The sequence below is a fragment of the Oncorhynchus nerka genome, linkage group LG3, assembly GCF_034236695.1.
Source record: "Oncorhynchus nerka isolate Pitt River linkage group LG3, Oner_Uvic_2.0, whole genome shotgun sequence".
Taxonomy (NCBI): Eukaryota; Metazoa; Chordata; class Actinopteri; order Salmoniformes; family Salmonidae; genus Oncorhynchus; species Oncorhynchus nerka.
The window spans coordinates 84,328,689-84,351,360 of record NC_088398.1 but is presented as its reverse complement, the minus strand read 5'-3'; the positions used below and the strand labels follow the sequence as shown (position 1 = coordinate 84,351,360).

At 47.1% G+C, this 22,672-nt stretch overlaps 1 protein-coding gene across 1 annotated transcript in view; it reads right to left on the bottom strand.

Annotated features, from left to right (window-relative positions):
* Nucleotides 1–22,672, bottom strand: part of LOC115115257 (partitioning defective 3 homolog B-like) — a 448,345-nt gene that overhangs the window by 243,380 nt on the left and 182,293 nt on the right. The window lies entirely within an intron of this gene.

The following is a 22,672-nucleotide window of genomic DNA, read 5'->3' as shown; positions in this document are numbered from 1 at the left end:
CCAGCAGTAGGTCATCCTCCCAGCAGTAGGTTATCCTCCCAGCAGTAGGTCATCCTCCCAGCAGTAGGTTATCCTCCCAGCAGTAGGTCATCCTCCCAGCAGTAGGTCATCCTCCCAGCAGTAGGTTATCCTCCCAGCAGTAGGTTATCCTCCCAGCAGTAGGTTATCCTCCCAGCAGTAGGTCATCCTCCCAGCAGTAGGTTATCCTCCCAGCAGTAGGTCATCCTCCCAGCAGTAGGTTATCCTCCCAGCAGTAGGTTATCCTCCCAGCAGTAGGTCATCCTCCCAGCAGTAGGTTATCCTCCCAGCAGTAGGTCATCCTCCCAGCAGTAGGTCATCCTCCCAGCAGTAGGTTATCCTCCCAGCAGTAGGTCATCCTCCCAGCAGTAGGTCATCCTCCCAGCAGTAGTTTATCCTCCCAGCAGTAGGTTATCCTCCCAGCAGTAGGTTATCCTCCCAGCAGTAGGTTATCCTCCCAGCAGTAGGTTATCCTCCCAGCAGTAATCCTCCCAGCAGTAGGTTATCCTCCCAGCAGTAGGTTATCCTCCCATCAGTAGGTTATCCTCCCAGCAGTAATCCTCCCAGCAGTAGGTCATCATCCCAGCAGTAGGTTATCCTCCCAGCAGTCGGTTATCATCCCAGCAGTAGGTTATCCTCCCAGCAGTAGATAATCTCTAGTGGTGTGGGGGCTGTGCTTTGGCAAAGTGGGTGGGGTTATATCCTTCCTGTTTGGCCCTGTCCGGGGGTGTCCTCGGATGGGGCCACAGTGTCTCCTGACCCCTCCTGTCTCAGCCTCCAGTATTTATGCTGCAGTAGTTTATGTGTCGGGGGGCTAGGGTCAGTTTGTTATATCTGGAGTACTTCTCCTGTCCTATTCGGTGTCCTGTGTGAATCTAAGTGCGTTCTCTAATTCTCTCCTTCTCTCTTTCTTTCTCTTTCTCTGAGGACCTGAGCCCTAGGACCATGCCCCAGGACTACCTGACATGATGGCTCCTTGCTGTCCCCAGTCCATCTGGCCATGCTGCTGCTCCAGTTTCAACTGACCTGAGCCCTAGGACCATGCCTCAGGACTACCTGACATGATGACTCCTTGCTGTCCCCAGTCCATCTGGCCATGCTGCTGCTCCAGTTTCAACTGACCTGAGCCCTAGGACCATGCCCCAGGACTACCTGACATGATGACTCCTTGCTGTCCCCAGTCCACCTGACTGTGCTGCTGCTCCAGTTTCAACTGTTCTGCCTTATTATTATTCGACCATGCTGGTCATTTATGAACATTTGAACATCTTGGCCATGTTCTGTTATAATCTCCACCGGCACAGCCAGAAGAGGACTGGCCACCCCACATAGCCTGGTTCCTCTCTAGGTTTCTTCCTAGGTTTTGGTCTTTCTAGGGAGTTTTTCCTAGCCACGGTGCTTCTACACCTGCATTGCTTGCTGTTTGGGGTTTTAGGCTGGGTTTCTGTACAGCACTTTGAGATATCAGCTGATGTACGAAGGGCTATATAAATACATTTGATTTGATTTGATCACAGCAGTAGGTCATCATCCCAGCAGTAGGTCATCATCCCAGCAGTATGTCATCCTCCCAGCAGTATGTCATCCTCCCAGCAGTAGGTTATCCTTCCAGCAGTAGGTCATCCTCCCAGCAGTAGGTTATCCTCCCATCAGTAGGTCATCCTCCCAGCAGTAGGTCATCCTCCCATCAGTAGGTTATCCTCCCAGCAGTAGGTCATCCTCCCATCAGTAGGTCATCCTCCCAGCAGTAGGTCATCCTCCCATCAGTAGGTTATCCTCCCAGCAGTAGGTCATCCTCCCAGCAGTAGGTCATCCTCCCAGCAGTAGGTTATCCTCCCAGCAGTAGGTCATCCTCCCAGCAGTAGGTTATCCTCCCAGCAGTAGGTCATCCTCCCAGCAGTAGGTCATCCTCCCAGCAGTAGGTTATCCTCCCAGCAGTAGGTTATCCTCCCAGCAGTAGGTTATCCTCCCAGCAGTAGGTCATCCTCCCAGCAGTAGGTTATCCTCCCAGCAGTAGGTTATCATCCCAGCAGTAGGTTATCCTCCCAGCAGTAGATAATCTCTAGTGGTGTGGGGGCTGTGCTTTGGCAAAGTGGGTGGGGTTATATCCTTCCTGTTTGGCCCTGTCCGGGGGTGTCCTCGGATGGGGCCACAGTGTCTCCTGACCCCTCCTGTCTCAGCCTCCAGTATTTATGCTGCAGTAGTTTATGTGTCGGGGGGCTAGGGTCAGTTTGTTATATCTGGAGTACTTCTCCTGTCCTATTCGGTGTCCTGTGTGAATCTAAGTGCGTTCTCTAATTCTCTCCTTCTCTCTTTCTTTCTCTTTCTCTGAGGACCTGAGCCCTAGGACCATGCCCCAGGACTACCTGACATGATGGCTCCTTGCTGTCCCCAGTCCATCTGGCCATGCTGCTGCTCCAGTTTCAACTGACCTGAGCCCTAGGACCATGCCTCAGGACTACCTGACATGATGACTCCTTGCTGTCCCCAGTCCATCTGGCCATGCTGCTGCTCCAGTTTCAACTGACCTGAGCCCTAGGACCATGCCCCAGGACTACCTGACATGATGACTCCTTGCTGTCCCCAGTCCACCTGACTGTGCTGCTGCTCCAGTTTCAACTGTTCTGCCTTATTATTATTCGACCATGCTGGTCATTTATGAACATTTGAACATCTTGGCCATGTTCTGTTATAATCTCCACCCGGCACAGCCAGAAGAGGACTGGCCACCCCACATAGCCTGGTTCCTCTCTAGGTTTCTTCCTAGGTTTTGGTCTTTCTAGGGAGTTTTTCCTAGCCACGGTGCTTCTACACCTGCATTGCTTGCTGTTTGGGGTTTTAGGCTGGGTTTCTGTACAGCACTTTGAGATATCAGCTGATGTACGAAGGGCTATATAAATACATTTGATTTGATTTGATCACAGCAGTAGGTCATCATCCCAGCAGTAGGTCATCATCCCAGCAGTATGTCATCCTCCCAGCAGTATGTCATCCTCCCAGCAGTAGGTTATCCTTCCAGCAGTAGGTCATCCTCCCAGCAGTAGGTTATCCTCCCATCAGTAGGTCATCCTCCCAGCAGTAGGTCATCCTCCCATCAGTAGGTTATCCTCCCAGCAGTAGGTCATCCTCCCATCAGTAGGTCATCCTCCCAGCAGTAGGTCATCCTCCCATCAGTAGGTTATCCTCCCAGCAGTAGGTCATCCTCCCAGCAGTAGGTCATCCTCCCAGCAGTAGGTTATCCTCCCAGCAGTAGGTCATCCTCCCAGCAGTAGGTTATCCTCCCAGCAGTAGGTCATCCTCCCAGCAGTAGGTCATCCTCCCAGCAGTAGGTTATCCTCCCAGCAGTAGGTTATCCTCCCAGCAGTAGGTTATCCTCCCAGCAGTAGGTCATCCTCCCAGCAGTAGGTTATCCTCCCAGCAGTAGGTCATCCTCCCAGCAGTAGGTTATCCTCCCAGCAGTAGGTTATCCTCCCAGCAGTAGGTCATCCTCCCAGCAGTAGGTTATCCTCCCAGCAGTAGGTCATCCTCCCAGCAGTAGGTCATCCTCCCAGCAGTAGGTTATCCTCCCAGCAGTAGGTCATCCTCCCAGCAGTAGGTCATCCTCCCAGCAGTAGTTTATCCTCCCAGCAGTAGGTTATCCTCCCAGCAGTAGGTTATCCTCCCAGCAGTAATCCTCCCAGCAGTAGGTTATCCTCCCAGCAGTAGGTTATCCTCCCATCAGTAGGTTATCCTCCCAGCAGTAATCCTCCCAGCAGTAGGTCATCATCCCAGCAGTAGGTTATCCTCCCAGCAGTCGGTTATCATCCCAGCAGTAGGTTATCCTCCCAGCAGTAGATAATCTCTAGTGGTGTGGGGGCTGTGCTTTGGCAAAGTGGGTGGGGTTATATCCTTCCTGTTTGGCCCTGTCCGGGGGTGTCCTCGGATGGGGCCACAGTGTCTCCTGACCCCTCCTGTCTCAGCCTCCAGTATTTATGCTGCAGTAGTTTATGTGTCGGGGGGCTAGGGTCAGTTTGTTATATCTGGAGTACTTCTCCTGTCCTATTCGGTGTCCTGTGTGAATCTAAGTGCGTTCTCTAATTCTCTCCTTCTCTCTTTCTTTCTCTTTCTCTGAGGACCTGAGCCCTAGGACCATGCCCCAGGACTACCTGACATGATGGCTCCTTGCTGTCCCCAGTCCATCTGGCCATGCTGCTGCTCCAGTTTCAACTGACCTGAGCCCTAGGACCATGCCTCAGGACTACCTGACATGATGACTCCTTGCTGTCCCCAGTCCATCTGGCCATGCTGCTGCTCCAGTTTCAACTGACCTGAGCCCTAGGACCATGCCCCAGGACTACCTGACATGATGACTCCTTGCTGTCCCCAGTCCACCTGACTGTGCTGCTGCTCCAGTTTCAACTGTTCTGCCTTATTATTATTCGACCATGCTGGTCATTTATGAACATTTGAACATCTTGGCCATGTTCTGTTATAAACTCCACCCGGCACAGCCAGAAGAGGACTGGCCACCCCACATAGCCTGGTTCCTCTCTAGGTTTCTTCCTAGGTTTTGGTCTTTCTAGGGAGTTTTTCCTAGCCACGGTGCTTCTACACCTGCATTGCTTGCTGTTTGGGGTTTTAGGCTGGGTTTCTGTACAGCACTTTGAGATATCAGCTGATGTACGAAGGGCTATATAAATACATTTGATTTGATTTGATCACAGCAGTAGGTCATCATCCCAGCAGTAGGTCATCATCCCAGCAGTATGTCATCCTCCCAGCAGTAGGTCATCCTCCCAGCAGTAGGTTATCCTCCCAGCAGTAGGTCATCCTCCCAGCAGTAGGTTATTATCCTCCCAGCAGTAGGTTATCCTCCCAGCAGTAGGTCATCCTCCCAGCAGTAGGTTATCCTCCCAGCAGTAGGTTATCCTCCCAGCAGTAGGTTATCCTCCCAGCAGTAGGTTATCCTCCCAGCAGTATGTCATCATCCCAGCAGTATGTCATCCTCCCAGCAGTAGGTCATCCTCCCAGCAGTAGGTCATCATCCTTGCAGTAGGTCATCCTCCCATCAGTAGGTTATCCTCCCAGCAGTAGGTCATCCTCCCAGCAGTAGGTTATCCTCCCAGCAGTAGGTCATCCTCCCATCAGTAGGTTATCCTCCCAGCAGTAGGTCATCCTCCCAGCAGTAGGTTATCCTCCCATCAGTAGGTTATCCTCCCATCAGTAGGTTATCCTCCCAGCAGTAGGTTATCCTCCCAGCAGTAGGTCATCCTCCCATCAGTAGGTTATCCTCCCAGCAGTAGGTTATCCTCCCAGCAGTAGGTTATCCTCCCAGCAGTAGGTTATCCTCCCAGCAGTAGGTCATCCTCCCAGCAGTAGGTTATCCTCCCAGCAGTAGGTCATCCTCCCAGCAGTAGGTTATCCTCCCAGCAGTAGGTTATCCTCCCAGCAGTAGCTCCTAGAGGGACTAGCTACAAATCAGGTGATTTCCCCAGTGCATTAGGAGCCAAATAGACCAAAGGGAGAGAGGCAGAACAAGGCGTGAGGGTGTAGAAATACACCCAATCATCAGACATACATTGTTTCCTCCCAGTTAATACATATGGTTCAGAACTACAGGGGAGAGTAAGGAGAGAGAGAGGAGAGGAGAGGAGAGGAGAGGAGAGGAGAGGAGAGGAGAGGAGAGGAGAGGAGAGGGGTCGAAAGAGAGGAGAGGAGTGGAGAGAGATGAGAGAGTATAGGACTGGATAGAGAGGAGAGGAGTGGAGAGGAGAGAGAGGAGATAGATGAGAGGTGTGAAGAGAGAGGAGATAGGGGAGAGGTGTGGAGAGAGATGAGATAGTGGAGAGAGAGGAGATATATGAGAGAAGTGGAAGGAGATGAGTGGAGAGAGAAGAGATAGAGGAGTGGAGAGGGGAGAGGAGTGGAGAGAGAGTACTGCCTTATCAACACACACATGATCTGCCTGAAGATAGCGTCACTCTGGAAAGGAACACTAAATGAATATGTCCTGACTGTGTGTCAGATGAGGAGAGGAGATGGAGGGAGAAGGGATGGAGGGAAGATGGGATGGAGGGAGAAGGGAAGGAGGGAAGATGGGGTGGAGGGAGAAGGGAAGGAGGGAAGATGGGGTGGAGGGAGAAGGGAAGGAGGGAAGATGGGGTGGAGGGAGAAGGGAAGGAGGGAAGATGGGGTGGAGGGAGAAGGGAAAGAGGGAAGATGGGGTGGAGGGAGAAGGGAAGGAGGGAAGATGGGGTGGAGGGAGAAGGGATGGAGGGAAGAGGAGATGGAGGGAAGAGGGGTCGTGGGGTGAGACAGGGATGCAGCTTAAGCCCCACCCTCTTCAACATATATATATCAACGAATTGGCGCGGGCACTAGAACAGTCTGCAGCACCCGGCCTCACCCTACTAGAATCTGAAGTCAAATGTCTACTGTTTGCTGATGATCTGGTGCTTCTGTCACCGACCAAGGAGGGTCTACAGCAGCACCTAGATATTCTTCAGATTCTGTCAGACCTGGGCCCTGACAGTAAATCTCAGTAAGACCAAAATAATGGTGTTCCAAAAAAGGTCCAGTCGCCAGGGCCACAAATACAAATTCCATCTAGACACTGTTGCCCCAGAGTACAAAAATAACTATACATACCCTGGCCTAAACATCAGCGCCACAGGTAACTTCCACAAAGCTGTGAACGATCTGAGAGACAAGGCAAGAAGGGCATTCTATGCCATGAAAAGGAACATACATTTCAACATACCAATTAGGATCTGGCTAAAAATACTTGAATCAGTCATAGAGCCCATTGCACTTTATGGTTGTGAGGTCTGGGGTCCGCTCACCAACCAAGACTTCACAAAATGGGACAAACACCAAATTGAAACTCTGCATGCAGGATTCTGCAAAAATATCCTCCGTGTACAACGTAGAACACCAAATAATGCACGCAGAGCAGAATTAGGCCGATACCCACTAATGATCAATATCCAGAAAAGAGCCGTTAAATTCTACAACCACAAAAAAGGAAGCGATTCCCAAACCTTCCATAACAAAGCCATCACCTACAGAGAGATGAACCTGGAGAAGAGTCCCCTAAGCAAGCTGGTCCTGGGGCTCTGTTCACAAACACAAACACACCCTACAGAGCCCCAGGACAACAGCACAATTAGACCCAACCAAATCATGAGAAAACAAAAAGATAATTACTTGACACATTGGAAAGAATTAACAAAAAAACAGAGCAAACTAGAATGCTATTTGGCCCTAAACAGAGAGTACACAGTGGCAGAATACCTGACCACTGTGACTGACCCAAACTTAAGGAAAGCTTTGACTATGTACAGACTCAGTGAGCATAGCCTTGCTATTGAGAAAGGCCGCCGTAGGCAGACATGGCTCTCAAGAGAAGACAGGCTATGTGCTCACTGCCTACAAAATGAGGTAGAAACTAAGCTGCGCTTCCTAACCTCCTGCCAAATGTATGACCATATTAGAGACACATATTTCCCTCAGATTACACAGATCCACAAAGAATTCGAAAACAAATCCAATGTTGATAAACTCCCATATCTACTGGGTGAAATACCACAGTGTGACGTCACAGCAGCAAGATTTGTGACCTGTTGCCACGAGAAAAGGGCAACCAGTGAAGAACAAACACCATTGTAAATACAACCCATATCTATGCTTATTTATTTTATCTTATGTCCTTTAACCATTTGTACATTGTTACAACACTGTATATATATATATGTATAATATTACATTTGTAATGTCTTTATTCTTTTGGAACGTCTGTATGTGTAATGTTTACTGTTAATTTTTATTGTTTATTTCACTTTTGTATATTATCTACCTCACTTGCTTTGGCAATGATAACACATGTTTCCCATGCCAATAAAGCCCTTGAATTGAATTGAGAGAGAGAGAGGACAAGATAAGTAAATGAGGGACAGAGAAAGGGGGGGAGGAGTTAATATGGTCCACCATGGTAATAGACCACTAGTATGGTAATAGACCACTAGTATGGTAATAGACCACTAGTATGGTAATAGACCACTATTATGGTAATAGACCACTAGTATGGTAATAGACCACTAGTATGGTAATAGACCACTATTATGGTAATAGACCACTAGTATGGTAATAGACCACTAGTATGGTAATAGACCACTAGTATGGTAATAGACCACTAGTATGGTAATAGACCACTAGTATGGTAATAGACCACTAGTATGGTAATAGACCACTAGTATGGTAATAGACCACTAGTATGGTAATAGACCACTAGTATGGTAATAGACCACTAGTATGGTAATAGACCACTAGTATGGTAATAGACCACTAGTATGGTAATAGACCACTAGTATGGTAATAGACCACTAGTATGGTAATAGACCACTAGTATGGTAATAGACCACTAGTATGGTAATAGACCACTAGTATGGTAATAGACCACTAGTATGGTAATAGACCACTAGTATGGTAATAGACCACTAGTATGGTAATAGACCACTAGTATGGTAATAGACCACTAGTATGGTAATAGACCACTAGTATGGTAATAGACCACTAGTATGGTAATATACCACTAGTATGGTAATAGACCACTAGTATGGTAATAGACCACTAGTATGGTAATAGACCACTAGTATGGTAATATACCACTAGTATGGTAATAGACCACTAGTATGGTAATAGACCACTAGTATGGTAATATACCTCTAGTATGGTAATAGACCACTAGTATGGTAATAGGCCACTAGTATGGTAATAGACCACTAGTATGGTAATAGACCACTAGTATGGTAATATACCTCTAGTATGGTAATAGACCACTAGTATGGTAATAGACCACTAGTATGGTAATAGACCACTAGTATGGTAATAGACCACTAGTATGGTAATAGACCACTAGTATGGTAATAGACCTCTAGTATGGTAATAGACCACTAGTATGGTAATAGACCACTAGTATGGTAAAATACCACTAGTATGGTAATAGACCACTAGTATGGTAATAGACCACTATTATGGTAGAAGACCACTAGTATGGTAATAGACCTCTAGTATGGTAATAGACCACTAGTATGGTAATAGACCACTAGTATGGTAATAGACCACTACTATGGTAATAGACCACTAGTATGGTAATAGACCACTAGTATGGTAATAGACCACTAGTATGGTAATAGACCACTAGTATGGTAATAGACCACTAGTATGGTAATAGACCACTATTATGGTAATAGACCACTAGTATGGTAATAGACCACTAGTATGGTAATAGACCACTAGTATGGTAATAGGACATCAGTAGGACAAAGAAATCTGCAAATGGATCCAGACTCCTCCTTAATCCTTGCTGTGTCCCTGCCTCCTTCCTACCCTCTTATTTTAAGTACCATTCCATTAAACACACTGTCTCTCTCTGACCTTTCAGTGGGTCGCCCCGTCACCACAGAGAAGGTTAGTGCATAAAACACTGTTTCTTCTGAACAACAAGGCTGCATTCTAATGAGGGGTCCAAGACAGGTAGAGTGGGATCTACAATGGGCCGCTCCCCATCTCTCTCTCTCTCATGGACCACAGGGAGGAGCAGGTAGAGTGGGATCTACAATGGGCCGCTCCCCATCTCTCTCTCTCTCATGGACCACAGGGAGGAGCAGGAAGAGTGGGATCTACAATGGGCCGCTCCCCATCTCTCTCTCTCTCATGGACCACAGGGAGGAGCAGGAGGAGACAGGGAGAGTGGGATCTACAATGTGCCGCTCCCCATCTCTCTCTCTCTCATGGACCACAGGGAGGAGCAGGCGGAGCAGGTAGAGTGGGATCTACAATGGGCCGCTCCCCATCTCTCTCTCTCTCATGGACCACAGGGAGGAGCAGGTAGAGTGGGATCTACAATGGGCTGCTCCCCATCTCTCTCTCTCTCATGGACCACAGGGAGGAGCAGGGAGAGTGGGATCTACAATGGGCCGCTCCCCATCTCTCTCTCTCTCATGGACCACAGGGAGGAGCAGGGAGAGTGGGATCTACAATGGGCCGCTCCCCATCTCTCTCTCTCTCATGGACCACAGGGAGGAGCAGGAGGAGACAGGGAGAGTGGGATCTACAATGGGCCGCTCCCCATCTCTCTCTCTCTCATGGACCACAGGGAGGAGCAGGTAGAGTGGGATCTACAATGGGCCGCTCCCCATCTCTCTCTCTCTCATGGACCACAGGGAGGAGCAGGTAGAGTGGGATCTACAATGGGCCGCTCCCCATCTCTCTCTCTCTCTCATGGACCACAGGGAGGAGCAGGGAGAGTGGGATCTACAATGGGCCGCTCCCCATCTCTCTCTCTCTCATGGACCACAGGGAGGAGCAGGTAGAGTGGGATCTACAATGGGCCGCTCCCCATCTCTCTCTCTCTCATGGACCACAGGGAGGAGACAGGCAGAGTGGGATCTACAATGGGCCGCTCCCCATCTCTCTCTCTCTCATGGACCACAGGTTGGGTGGGAGACAGACAGGACCAGGCAGGTATGGTGGGTGAGAGACAGGCAGGACCAGGCAGGTATGGTGGGTGAGAGACATGCAGGACCAGGCAGGTATGGTGGGTGAGAGACATGCAGGACCAGGCAGGTATGGTGGGTGAGAGACATGCAGGACCAGGCAGGTATGGTGGGTGAGAGACATGCAGGACCAGGCAGGTATGGTGGGTGAGAGACATGCAGGACCAGGCAGGTATGGTGGGTGGGAGACATGCAGGACCAGGCAGGTATGGTGGGTGAGAGACAGGCAGGACCAGGCAGGTATGGTGGGTGAGAGACAGACAGGACCAGGCAGGTATGGTGGGTGAGAGACAGGCAGGACCAGGCAGGTATGGTGGGTGGGAGACATGCAGGACCAGGCAGGTATGGTGGGTGAGAGACAGATGCTTTGGGGCTGTTTTTCTGCAAAGGGACCAGGACGACTGATGACTGATCCGTGTAAAGGAAAGAATGAATGGGGCCATGTATTGTGAGATTTTGAGTGAAAAACTCCTTCCATCAGCAAGGGCATTGAAGATGAAACGTGGCTGGGTCTTTCAGCATGACAATGATCCCAAACACACCGCACGGGCAACGAAGGAGTGGCTTCGTAAGAAGCATTTCAAGGTCCTGTAGTGGCCTAGCCAGTCTCCAGATCTCAACCCCATAGAAAATCTTTGGAGGGAGTTGAAAGTCCGTGTTGCCCAGCAACAGCCCCAAAACATCACTGCTCTAGGGGAGATCTGCATGGAGGAATGGGCCAAAATACCAGCAACAGTGTGTGAAAACCTTGTGAAGACTTACAGAAAACGTTTGACCTCTGTTGAGATAAACTTTTTGTTATTGACCAAATACTTATTTTCACCATAATTTGCAAATAAATTCATTAAACTCCTACAATTTTCTCATTTTGTTTGTCATCGTTGAAGTGTACCTATGATGAAAATTACAGGCCTCTCTCATCTTTTTAAGTGGGAGAACTTGCACAATTGGTGGCTGACTAAATACTTTTTTGCCCCACTGTATGTAAGAATGCTGTTCATTGCATTGATTACAGCTCAGCATTTAACACCACAGTACCCTCCAAACTTGTCATTAAGCTCGAGACCCTGGGTCTCAACCCCGTCCTGTGGGGGGGGGGGGGGGGGGGGTTGTTAAACAGCCATCACTAACATTGAGTGGCTGCTGCCAACACACTGACTCATCTTTAATAATTAAAAATTGGATGTAATAAATGTATCACTAGCCACTTTAAACAATGCCCCTTAATATAATGTTAACATACCCTACATTACTCATCTCATATGTATATGTATATACTGTACTCTATATCATCTATTGCATCTTTATGTAATACATGTATCACTAGTCACTTTAAACAATGCCCCTTAATATAATGTTAACATACCCTACATTACTCATCTCATATGAATACCGTACTCTATACCATCTACTGCATCTTGTTTACATACCCTACATTACTCATCTCATATATATACACTGTACTCTATCATACCCCCTAGCAGTCATCTAGTGTATACTATTCTACTGTATCTTAGTCTATACATTACTCATCTCATATGTATATACTGTACTCTATATCATCTACTGCATCCTTATGTAATACATGTATCACTAGCCACTTTAACTATGCCACTTTGTTTACATACTCATCTCATATGTATATACTGTACTCGATACCATCTACTGTATCTTGCCTATGCCGTTCTGTACCATCACTCATTCATATATATGTATATGTACATATATATTCTTTATCCCTTTACACTTGTGTGTATAAGGTAGTAGTTGTGGAATTGTTAGACTACTTGTTAGATATTACTGCATGGTCGGAACTAGACGCACGAGCATTTCGCTACACTCAGCATTAACATCTGCTAACCATTTGTCTGTGACCAATACGATTTGATTTAATTGGAATTGATTTATCAATAGTTTCTCCCATTCTTCTCTGCAGACCCTCTAAAGCTCTGTCAGGTTGGATGGGGAGCGTCGCCACACAGCTATTTTCAGGTCTCTCCAGAGGTGTTTGATTGGGTCTGGCTGGGGACCAGCTCTGGCTGGGCCAATCAAAGGACACGCAGAGTCCCGAAGCCACTCCTGCGTTGTCTTGGCTGTGTGCTTAGGGTTGTTGTCCTGTTGGAAGGTGAACCAGTCTGAGGTCCTGAGCTCTCCGTTCATCTTTCTCTTGATACTGACTAGTCTCCCAGTCTGTGCAGCTGAAAAACTGCCACCTCCATGCTTCACTGTATGGATGGTATTGGCCAGGTGATGAGAGGTGCCTGGTTTCCTACAGACATGATACTTAGCATTCAGGCCAAATAGTTCAATGTTGGTTTCATCAGACCAGAGAATCTGGTTTCTCATGGTCTGAGAGTCTTTAGGTGCCCTTTGGCAAACCGAGGACTGAGGAGTGGCTTCTGTCTGGCCACTTTACCATAAAGGTCTGATGGTTGTCCTTTAGGAAGGTTCTCCCATCTCCACAGATCAACTCTGGATCTTTGTCAGAGTGACCATTAGGTTCTTGGTCACCTGCCTGACCTTTCACCCCTGATTGGTCAGTTTGGCCGGGCATCCAGCTCTAGGAAGGGTCTTGGTGGTTCTAAACTTCTTCCATTTAAGAATGATGGAGGCCACTGTGTTCTTGGGGACCTTCAATGCTGCAGAAATGTTTTGGTACCCTTCCCCCAGATCTGTGCCTCAACACAATCCTGTCTCGGAGCTCTATGGACAATTCCTTCAACCTCATGGCTTGGTTTTTGCTCTGACCTGCACTGTCAACTGTGGGACCTTATGTAGATTCAATGGTTGTAAAGATGGGGAGAGGTCTGTCTGTAATATAGAGATGAGGAGAGGTCTGTCTGTAATGAAGAGATGGGGAGAGGTCTGTCTGTAATATAGAGATGAGGAGAGGTCTGTCCGTAATAAAGAGATGGGGAGAGGTCTGTCTGTAATAAAGAGATGGGGAGAGGTCTGTCTGTAATAAAGAGATGGGGAGAGGTCTGTCTGTAATATAGAGATGGGGAGAGGTCTGTCTGTAATGAAGAGATGGGGAGAGGTCTGTCTGTAATGAAGAGATGGGGAGAGGTCTGTCTGTAATATAGAGATGAGGAGAGGTCTGTCTGTAATAAAGAGATGGGGAGAGGTCTGTCTGTAATATAGAGATGGGGAGAGGTCTGTCTGTAATAAAGAGATGGGGAGAGGTCTGTCTGTAATAAAGAGATGGGGAGAGGTCTGTCATAATATAGAGATGGGGAGAGGTCTGTCTGTAATAAAGAGATGGGGAGAGGTCTGTCTGTAATAAAGAGATGGGGAGAGGTCTGTCTGTAATATAGAGATGGGGAGAGGTCTGTCTGTAATGAAGAGATGGGGAGAGGTCTGTCTGTAATGAAGAGATGGGGAGAGGTCTGTCTGTAATATAGAGATGGGGAGAGGTCTGTCTGTAATGAAGAGATGGGGAGAGGTCTGTCTGTAATGAAGAGATGGGGAGAGGTCTGTCTGTAATATAGAGATGGGGAGAGGTCTGTCTGTAATAAAGAGATGGGGAGAGGTCTGTCTGTAATAAAGAGATGGGGAGAGGTCTGTCATAATATAGAGATGGGGAGAGGTCTGTCTGTAATAAAGAGATGGGGAGAGGTCTGTCTGTAATAAAGAGATGGGGAGAGGTCTGTCTGTAATATAGAGATGGGGAGAGGTCTGTCTGTAATGAAGAGATGGGGAGAGGTCTGTCTGTAATGAAGAGATGGGGAGAGGTCTGTCTGTAATATAGAGATGAGGAGAGGTCTGTCTGTAATAAAGAGATGGGGAGAGGTCTGTCTGTAATAAAGAGATGGGGAGAGGTCTGGCTGTAATAAAGAGATGGGGAGAGGTCTGTCTGTAATAAAGAGATAGGGAGAGGTCTGTCTGTAATATAGAGATGGGGAGAGGTCTGTCTGTAATAAAGAGATGGGGAGAGGTCTGTCTGTAATATAGAGATGGGGAGAGGTCTGTCTGTAATAAAGAGATGGGGAGAGGTCTGTCTGTAATGAAGAGATGGGGAGAGGTCTGTCTGTAATATAGAGATGAGGAGAGGTCTGTCTGTAATATAGAGATGGGGAGAGGTCTGTCTGTAATATAGAGATGGGGAGAGGTCTGTCTGTAATATAGAGATGGGGAGAGGTCTGTCTGTAATAAAGAGATGGGGAGAGGTCTGTCTGTAATATAGAGATGGGGAGAGGTCTGTCATAATATAGAGATGAGGAGAGGTCTGTCTGTAATAAAGAGATGGGGAGAGGTCTGTCTGTAATAAAGAGATGGGGAGAGGTCTGTCTGTACTATAGAGATGGGGAGAGGTCTGTCTGTAATAAAGAGATGGGGAGAGGTCTGTCTGTACTATAGAGATGGGGAGAGGTCTGTCTGTACTATAGAGATGGGGAGAGGTCTGTCTGTAATAAAGAGATGGGGAGAGGTCTGTCTGTAATAAAGAGATCTGCTCTGTTTTTTTGACACCGCACTCCACAAAGCAAGTTCTGCAGGCTCTAGTTTGGTCTAATCTTGATTATTGTCCAGTCGTGTGGTCGAGTGCTGCTAAGAAAGACCTAGTTAAGCTGCAGCTGGTCCAGAACAGAGCGGCACGTCTTGCTCTTCATTGTAATCAGAGGACTGATGTAAATACTATGCTGCCAGTCTCTCTTGGCTGAGAGGAGAGACCGACTGTAATCAGAGGACTGATGTAAATACTATGCTGCCAGTCTCTCTTGGCTGAGAGGAGAGACCGACTGTAATCAGAGGACTGATGTAAATACTATGCTGCCAGTCTCTCTTGGCTGAGAGGAGAGACCGACTGTAATCAGAGGACTGATGTAAATACTATGCTGCCAGTCTCTCTTGGCTGAGAGGAGAGACTGACTGTAATCAGAGGACTGATGTAAATACTATGCTGCCAGTCTCTCTTGGCTGAGAGGAGAGACCGACTGTAATCAGAGGACTGATGTAAATACTATGCTGCCAGTCTCTCTTGGCTGAGAGGAGAGACCGACTGTAATCAGAGGACTGATGTAAATACTATGCTGCCAGTCTCTCTTGGCTGAGAGGAGAGACCGACTGTAATCAGAGGACTGATGTAAATACTATGCTGCCAGTCTCTCTTGGCTGAGAGGAGAGACCGACTGTAATCAGAGGACTGATGTAAATACTATGCTGCCAGTCTCTCTTGGCTGAGAGGAGAGACTGACTGTAATCAGAGGACTGATGTAAATACTATGCTGCCAGTCTCTCTTGGCTGAGAGGAGAGACCGACTGTAATCAGAGGACTGATGTAAATACTATGCTGCCAGTCTCTCTTGGCTGAGAGGAGAGACCGACTGTAATCAGAGGACTGATGTAAATACTATGCTGCCAGTCTCTCTTGGCTGAGAGTTGAGGAGAGACCGACTGTAATCAGAGGGCTGCCCAGTCTCTCTTGGCTGAGAGGAGAGACCGACTGTAATCAGAGGGCTGCCCAGTCTCTCTTGGCTGAGAGGAGAGACCGACTGTAATCAGAGGGCTGCCCAGTCTCTCTTGGCTGAGAGGAGAGACCGACTGTAATCAGAGGGCTGCCCAGTCTCTCTTGGCTGAGAGGAGAGACCGACTGTAATCAGAGGGCTGCCCAGTCTCTCTTGGCTGAGAGGAGAGACCGACTGTAATCAGAGGGCTGCCCAGTCTCTCTTGGCTGAGAGGAGAGACCGACTGTAATCAGAGGGCTGCCCAGTCTCTCTTGGCTGAGAGGAGAGACCGACTGTAATCAGAGGGCTGCCCAGTCTCTCTTGGCTGAGAGGAGAGACCGACTGTAATCAGAGGGCTGCCCAGTCTCTCTTGGCTGAGAGGAGAGACCGACTGTAATCAGAGGGCTGCCCAGTCTCTCTTGGCTGAGAGGAGAGACCGACTGTAATCAGAGGACTGCCAGTCTCTCTTGGCTGAGAGGAGAGACCGACTGTAATCAGAGGACTGCCAGTCTCTCTTGGCTGAGAGGAGAGACCGACTGTAATCAGAGTCACTTCTTGTTTTTATAACAAACGTTAATGTGTTGAAAATCCCAGCTCTGACACCACACACTTATCCCAGCAGACATGCCACCGGGGGTCTTTACATAGTCAATTTACACACAGCTCTGACACCACACACTTATCCCAGCATACATGCCACCGGGGGTCTTTACATAGTCAACTTACACACAGCTCTGACTCACACACTTATCCCAGCAGACATGCCACCGGGGGTCTTTACATAGTCAACTTACACACAGCTCTGACTCACACACTTATCCCAGCATACATGCCACCAGGGGTCTTTACATAGTCAATTTACACACAGCTCTGACACCACACACTTATCCCAGCATACATGCCACCAGGGGTCTTTACATAGTCAATTTACACACAGCTCTGACACCACACACTTATCCCAGCAGACATGCCACCGGGGGTCTTTACATAGTCAATTTACACACAGCTCTGACACCACACACTTATCCCAGCATACATGCCACCGGGGGTCTTTACATAGTCAATTTACACACAGCTCTGACACCACACACTTATCCCAGCAGACATGCCACCGGGGGTCTTTACATAGTCAATTTACACACAGCTCTGACTCACACACTTATCCCAGCATACATGCCACCAGGGGTCTTTACATAGTCAATTTACACACAGCTCTGACACCACACACTTATCCCAGCAGACATGCCACCGGGGGTCTTTACATAGTCAATTTACACACAGCTCTGACACCACACACTTATCCCAGCAGACATGCCACCGGGGGTCTTTACATAGTCAATTTACACACAGCTCTGACACCACACACTTATCCCAGCATACATGCCACCAGGGGTCTTTACATAGTCAATTTACACACAGCTCTGACACCACACACTTATCCCAGCAGACATGCCACCGGGGTCTTTACATAGTCAACTTACACACAGCTCTGACACCACACACTTATCCCAGCAGACATGCCACCGGGGTCTTTACATAGTCAACTTACACACAGCTCTGACACCACACACTTATCCCAGCAGACATGCCACCGGGGGTCTTTACATAGTCAACTTACACACAGCTCTGACACCACACACTTATCCCAGCAGACATGCCACCGGGGGTCTTTACATAGTCAACTTACACACAGCTCTGACACCACACACTTATCCCAGCAGACATGCCACCGGGGGTCTTTACATAGTCAACTTACACACAGCTCTGACACCACACACTTATCCCAGCAGACATGCCACCGGGGGTCTTTACATAGTCAACTTACACACAGCTCTGACACCACACACTTATCCCAGCAGACATGCCACCGGGGGTCTTTACATAGTCAACTTACACACAGCTCTGACACCACACACTTATCCCAGCAGACATGCCACCGGGGGTCTTTACATAGTCAACTTACACACAGCTCTGACACCACACACTTATCCCAGCAGACATGCCACCGGGGGTCTTTACATAGTCAACTTACACACAGCTCTGACTCACACACTTATCCCAGCATACATGCCACCGGGGGTCTTTTCATAGTCAACTTACACACAGCTCTGACTCACACACTTATCCCAGCATACATGCCACCGGGGGTCTTTACATAGTCAACTTACACACAGCTCTGACTCACACACTTATCCCAGCATACATGCCACCAGGGGTCTTTACATAGTCAATTTACACACAGCTCTGACACCACACACTTATCCCAGCAGACATGCCACCGGGGGTCTTTACATAGTCAATTTACACACAGCTCTGACACCACACACTTATCCCAGCAGACATGCCACCGGGGGTCTTTACATAGTCAATTTACACACAGCTCTGACTCACACACTTATCCCAGCATACATGCCACCAGGGGTCTTTACATAGTCAATTTACACACAGCTCTGACACCACACACTTATCCCAGCAGACATGCCACCGGGGGTCTTTACATAGTCAATTTACACACAGCTCTGACACCACACACTTATCCCAGCAGACATGCCACCGGGGGTCTTTACATAGTCAATTTACACACAGCTCTGACACCACACACTTATCCCAGCATACATGCCACCAGGGGTCTTTACATAGTCAATTTACACACAGCTCTGACACCACACACTTATCCCAGCAGACATTCCACCGGGGGTCTTTACATAGTCAACTTACACACAGCTCTGACACCACACACTTATCCCAGCAGACATGCCACCGGGGGTCTTTACATAGTCAACTTACACACAGCTCTGACACCACACACTTATCCCAGCAGACATGCCACCGGGGTCTTTACATAGTCAACTTACACACAGCTCTGACACCACACACTTATCCCAGCAGACATGCCACCGGGGGTCTTTACATAGTCAACTTACACACAGCTCTGACACCACACACTTATCCCAGCAGACATGCCACCGGGGGTCTTTACATAGTCAACTTACACACAGCTCTGACACCACACACTTATCCCAGCAGACATGCCACCGGGGGTCTTTACATAGTCAACTTACACACAGCTCTGACACCACACACTTATCCCAGCAGACATGCCACCAGGGGTCTTTTCACAGTCCCCAGGTACAGTACAAATTCAAGAAAGCGTACAGTATTATATAGAGACATTATTGCATGGAACTTCCTTCCATCTCATATTGCAAAAAAAAACAGCAAACCTGATTTCAAAAACCAGATAAAGCAACACCTCGCGGCACAACGCCTCTCCCCTATTGGACTAAACGATTATAGTTTGTGTGTATGTATTGATATATAGGCTACGTGTGTGCCATTTTTTAAATGTATGTATTTCTGTCCTTGAGCTGTTCTTGTCTATTAATGTTCTGTATTATGTTTCATGTGGAACCCCTGGAAGAGCAGCTGCTGCTTTTGCAACAGTTAATGGAGATCCTAATAAAATACCAAATACACTAATGGACATGACAGTCCTTACTGAAGACACTAATGGACATGACAGTCCTTACTGAAGACACTAATGGACATGACAGTCCTTACTGAAGACACTAATGGACATGACAGTCCTTACTGAATACATGACAGTCCTTACTGAAGACACTAATGGACATGACAGTCCTTACTGAAGACACTAATGGACATGACAGTCCTTACTGAAGACACTAATGGACATGGCAGTCCTTACTGAATACATGACAGTCCTTACTGAAGACACTAATGGACATGACAGTCCTTACTGAATACATGACAGTCCTTACTGAAGACACTAATGGACATGACAGTCCTTACTGAAGACACTAATGGACATGGCAGTCCTTACTGAAGACACTAATGGACATGACAGTCCTTACTGAAGACACTAATGGACATGGCAGTCCTTACTGAAGACACTAATGGACATGGCAGTCCTTACTGAATACATGACAGTCCTTACTGAAGACACTAATGGACATGGCAGTCCTTACTGAAGACACTAATGGACATGGCAGTCCTTACTGAAGACACTAATGGACATGACAGTCCTTACTGAAGACACTAATGGACATGACAGTCCTTACTGAAGACACTAATGGACATGACAGTCCTTACTGAAGACACTAATGGACATGACAGTCCTTACTGAAGACACTAATGGACATGGCAGTCCTTACTGAAGACACTAATGGACATGGCAGTCCTTACTGAAGACACTAATGGACATGGCAGTCCTTACTGAATACATGACAGTCCTTACTGAATACATGACAGTCCTTACTGAAGACACTAATGGACATGACAGTCCTTACTGAATACATGACAGTCCTTACTGAATACATGACAGTCCTTACTGAAGACACTAATGGACATGACAGTCCTTACTGAATACATGACAGTCCTTACTGAAGACACTAATGGACATGACAGTCCTTACTGAATACATGACAGTCCTTACTGAAGACACTAATGGACATGACAGTCCTTACTGAATACATGACAGTCCTTACTGAAGACACTAATGGACATGACAGTCCTTACTGAATACATGACAGTCCTTACTGAATACACTAATGGACATGACAGTCCTTACTGAATACATGACAGTCCTTACTGAAGACACTAATGGACATGACAGTCCTTACTGAATACATGACAGTCCTTACTGAAGACACTAATGGACATGACAGTCCTTACTGAATACATGACAGTCCTTACTGAAGACACTAATGGACATGACAGTCCTTACTGAATACATGACAGTCCTTACTGAAGACACTAATGGACATGACAGTCCTTACTGAATACATGACAGTCCTTACTGAAGACACTAATGGACATGACAGTCCTTACTGAATACATGACAGTCCTTACTGAAGACACTAATGGACATGACAGTCCTTACTGAATACATGACAGTCCTTACTGAAGACACTAATGGACATGACAGTCCTTACTGAATACATGACAGTCCTTACTGAAGACACTAATGGACATGACAGTCCTTACTGAATACATGACAGTCCTTACTGAAGACACTAATGGACATGACAGTCCTTACTGAATACATGACAGTCCTTACTGAAGACACTAATGGACATGACAGTCCTTACTGAATACATGACAGTCCTTACTGAAGACACTAATGGACATGACAGTCCTTACTGAATACATGACAGTCCTTACTGAAGACACTAATGGACATGGCAGTCCTTACTGAATACATGACAGTCCTTACTGAAGACACTAATGGACATGGCAGTCCTTACTGAAGACACTAATGGACATGACAGTCCTTACTGAAGACACTAATGGACATGGCAGTCCTTACTGAAGACACTAATGGACATGACAGTCCTTACTGAAGACATTAATGGACACGACAGTCGTTACTGAAGACATGACAGTCCTTACTGAAGACATGACAGTCCTTACTGAAGACATTAATGGACATGGCAGTCCTTACTGAAGACATTAATGGACATGGCAGTCCTTACTGAAGACATTAATGGACATGGCAGTCCTTACTGAAGACGCTAATGGACATAACAGTCCTTACTGAAGACATTAATGGACATGGCAGTCATTACTGAAGACATTAATGGACATGGCAGTCCTTACTGAAGACATTAATGGACATGACAGTCCTTACTGAAGACGCTAATGGACATAACAGTCCTTACTGAAGACATTAATGGACATGGCAGTCATTACTGAAGACATTAATGGACATGGCAGTCGTTACTGAAGACATGACAGTCCTTACTGAAGACATTAATGGACATGGCAGTCCTTACTGAAGACGCTAATGGACATAACAGTCCTTACTGAAGACATTAATGGACATGGCAGTCCTTACTGAAGACATTAATGGACATGGCAGTCCTTACTGAAGACATTAATGAACATGGCAGTCCTTACTGAAGACGCTAATGGACATAACAGTCCTTACTGAAGACATTAATGGACATGGCAGTCCTTACTGAAGACATTAATGGACATGGCAGTCCTTACTGAAGACATTACTGGACATGACAGTCCTTACTGAAGACACTACTGGACATGACAGTCCTTACTGAAGACATTACTGGACATGACAGTCCTTACTGAAGACGCTAATGGACATAACAGTCCTTACTGAAGACATTAATGGACATGGCAGTCCTTACTGAAGACATTACTGGACATGACAGTCCTTACTGAAGACACTAATGGACATGACAGTCCTTACTGAAGACATTACTGGACATGACAGTCCTTACTGAAGACATTACTGGACATGACAGTCCTTACTGAAGACATTAATGGACATGACAGTCATTACATTACATTCAGTCCTTACTGAATACATGACAGTCCTTACTGAAGACACTAATGGACATGGCAGTCCTTACTGAAGACATTAATGGACATGGCAGTCCTTACTGAATACATTAATGGACATGGCAGTCCTTACTGAAGACATGACAGTCCTTACTGAAGACACTAATGGACATGGCAGTCCTTACTGAAGACATTAATGGACATGGCAGTCCTTACTGAAGACATTAATGGACATGGCAGTCCTTACTGAAGACATTACTGGACATGACAGTCCTTACTGAAGACATTAATGGACATGGCAGTCCTTACTGAAGACATTACTGGACATGACAGTCCTTACTGAAGACACTAATGGACATG